We start from the raw sequence: 3,981 nt of genomic DNA on the forward strand, positions 1-3,981 counted from the left end.
TAGCATGAGGATGCCTCTGAGCGGGAGCGCACCAGTCTCAGAAGGTGGAAATCAGAATGGGGGAATCGTCCACTCTCGATATGCCTGCAGCTCCCGAACGGGTCAGGTCCTATGGTCGTTCGGGGCCTCGTTGGAAAGCTGAAGACATGAGCTGCATCTTGGCAAAGGAACAGCCTCCTACGACCAGCCTATAAATTTTTGGAGCAGTTTTAAGATGGATGGAAATTTCGCGGGCTAGGTCATTTTCAAAATTTTCGATTCAATGTTGACCCTATGGGGGAGGAGCCTTATATCAAAAGAGCAGCAACTTCCGACCGAGTAGACCAAAAGGGTCGAACGGGGCGGCGTTGGAAAGGTGGCGAGCTAGGCTTCATTTCGAAAAAAAAACAGCCTCCTGCGACTATCTTGAAGGATTTTACGGCGATTTTGAGATGAGGGAAAAATTCATCAAGGGAAATTTTCGATCCAATGTTATCCCTATGAGGGAAGGGCCTGATCTTAAGAGAGCTGTAACTTTCGAACGGAAGGAGGTACAGGGTCGAACGGGGCGGCCTTGGAAAGCTGAGGACCTGAGCTACATTTTGAAGAAAAATCAGCCTCCTCCGACCATCCTGGAAGACTCCAGAGCAGATTTGAATTGAAAAAAAGTGTATTTTCAAAACATCCTAAGTCCAAAGACTCATTTTAGTCATTGAAGACACACATAGAGGGGGAGTAAGGTCTCATATTTTTTTTCTGAAAGCTCTCCGCGAGGGCTTTCAAAAATGACCCCTCGAGCCTGGATCGGTGTCTTCTAGGGGAAACTACAGACAGGTTTCACTTCGTCGTCTTTTTTTGGAGTGGACTTAGGATGTTTGAAAATACATGATTCACTTATGAGGGGGTAGCCCGGCATCCTCAGAGATTCGCTTGACAGCGTGCAAAGTGTTCATGGTCTCGCATAGTGACTGATGTGCACTCGATTTGCAGCACCCATGTACTAGGGCACAACTTGTGGCGAATTTCATTATCTAGCGCGATAGACATGGCTAATCGCATTTGGAAATGTTTCTGCGGGCAATCTCGGAAGCTCGAATACGGACATTCGAACAGAGAAGCGAAGTCCAGCGTCTCGAACCCTTTGAAGGCTCTTCCGGGATCAAGATTCGCCGCTCGTTACCTCGTGAGTCTTGTTTTGATTCTGGAAAGAGATCATGAGCTCCGACACACCGAGGCGTCGAATACCGGATGGCGCGGTGAGCCGCAAAGCCAAGTGGAACAGTGATTCTTGGGAAAAGACTCAGAGTAAGTTGAAGCGGCATTGCGGTGAAGGGAAGACAGCTTTCGTCGATTGCTCGCATGCAGCAGACTCTTCGATCTGCCAAGCTAACAAGCACACACAGGACGACCTCCAATACGTGAATTCGCTGATGTACCAAGATGCAGTCAAAGTCAGACAGGATGCCTTCATTACCCCGTTCGTAGGTTTCGAGAGCGTGCAACGTCGTAGACCACGAACGGAGTCAGCGGATAGTCGTCAGAGAGATCACACGGCACAATACTCAATCCCGGTGCTGGGGAGTCAACCAGCAACGAGGGTGTGTGCCGCTAGTTTTCGCAGCATAATGGGCGTGGGTGCGAAGCGGGTTCACAACCTAATGAAGTTCAAGATTGAGGAAAAATGTTCCCGTCCCGAAAGAAGAGGAGGCCGGCGAATCAATGAGGCTCACGAAGAGAAGAAGAAGTTAATACGAGAGCACATTGAGCGCTTCCAGTGCAAAGACTCTCACTATGCTCGTGCCGACGCTCCGAAGCGACAATACTTGTCGAGTGTACTGAGTGTCTCGAAAATGCACACTATGTTCCTCGAAAGTCATCCATGTTCCGCAGTAGGGTACAAAACCTACTACCATACGTTTGCTTCCGAATATAATCTGGCATTCGGTCACTCACGTACGGATGTCTGCTCCACTTGTGTCAGCTTCACGGAGAAGCTTCGGGTCGAGCAGGATGAGGAGAACAGGAAACTCATTGTCGCAGACCAAGCATTGCATCGGTCCCGCGCGAAAAAGTTCTATAAACTTCTGAACGAGGAACAGTACGACGATACGGTGGTCACACTTTGCTTCGACTTGATGCAGAATCAGGAACTGCCCCGAACGCCCGTTGGTGAGGCGTACTACGCTCGCCAACAATGGCGTTTTCGATCGGTGAATATGGAGAGCTAATTCGATGGACTGCAACAGACATTTTTTCTGCTGAGATCCACAGAGGTCTCGAAGAAATGCCAATCGACTGTTCTTGACTTGTTGTAATTTGAACTGATCATCGATTCACTCACTCAGTATTCCAGTAATGCTCGCTGAAAGAACTAATGCCAAGACGGGTGTCGCGAACACAGCTCGTCGATAGCCTCTAAGTCGCATCTCGATTCCACGAGTGTCGACCGATCTCCGTGGACAAGAAAATGAATGTGTTAGAGCACTTGAAAGCTCGCGTCCTGATCGATGAGTGTTCTCGAGAAACAACATACTCTCATTGCCATAACAAGAAAGAGCTCTCTCGAGTTGTTTCTAGACTATATTTTCAAAACAATCCGTTTCCTCGATATTCGGTCGATAGCCTACGGCTGACACGGATCGGGTTATGGCTGCTGCTGACTTGATATGAGCATCATCTCATGAAGACCATCAACAAAAAACCAACAACTTTTTACTGATTCTCATTTTTTCTTCATTGAATAGAGGCTTTAAGGCTGAACTCGGCCTCTAGAACCATTTGGTACCTGGGACACCCTTGATGTCCTCCTCTAGCTCCATCCTCATAGTGTCATTCAGCCTAACAGTTCTCAATCTCATGGGAACACGACGATTCTTGCTCACGTATATAAGGTCGTCTCAAAAGTTTTGTCACTTCGTCCTCCTCCGATCGATAGCTCCGGCAATTCGTACCCGTATAACTTCGTACCCTTTCAAATCGACGTGAAATTTTCTCAGCTTTGCGATGGGACCACTCCCATCGCGATCCGGGGCTCGCGGAGGCCTCCGGCAGGCGTTTTTTTGAAAGGGGCACATTTCGCAAAAAACGTTTTTCCCGGAAAAGTCCAGGAAAACCGGGGGAAAATCGATTTCTGTCCACCTCAGCTTGCGGGGGATCGAAAAAACTTCCGATGGATCCAAATATCGACCAAATCGGCCATCGGATAGATGATTGAATCGAATTTCGAAATTTCGTCGGCTTTATTCTCACTTTTCAATCGATACATACGGCTCGAGCCCACCTCTCAGAGAGCTTCTCGATCCCTCGGCGCCAGAAGTCCGCATCTTTGCTCTCGAAATATGCGTCGAGGTGACTCCTGACGTCTTCGATGCTCCCAAACATCTTGTTCTCAAATGAATGCTGCATTGAGCGAAGAAGGTGGAAATCGGAGGGGGCTATGTCCGGACTGTACGGTGGGTGGGCCATATCCTCCCACTCGAAACTTGCCAATTTCTCGCGAGTCATGGCACTCGTATGAGGCCTTGCATTGTCATGATGGAATACGACACCCTGTCTGATGACAAGGCGAGGACGATTCCTGCGCAGCGCTTGCCTTAGATTATCACGCTGTTCGCAGTATTCCTCCGAATTCACTGCGCCCCCCGGAAGGAGCTCGTAAAAAAGGACACCGTACACGTCCCACCTTAAGCTCAGCATCGCTTTTGCCGGGTGGAGACCGGCGCCCGCGGTGGTCGCCGGAGCTTAACCACGTTGCACCCAGCTTTTTCCAAGGACCACGTTGTTGAAGCTTATCCATTTTTCGTCCCCCGTCACGACTCTTACGAGGAAAGGCTCTTGTTCATTTTTTCTGATCAAGTCTCGGCATATTCTCACTCGAATTAGATCAATCAGATTATGAGGAAGCCATATGTTGCAAAGGCTGTGGTACCCGGCTTCCGTCAAAATCCTGTGCACGCTTGCTTTCGGTACTTCGGTTGAGATGGACAACTGCCGTAGAATCAT

The sequence above is a fragment of the Galendromus occidentalis genome, unplaced genomic scaffold, assembly GCF_000255335.2.
Source record: "Galendromus occidentalis unplaced genomic scaffold, Mocc_1.1 scf7180000075512, whole genome shotgun sequence".
Lineage (NCBI taxonomy): Eukaryota > Metazoa > Arthropoda > Arachnida > Mesostigmata > Phytoseiidae > Galendromus > Galendromus occidentalis.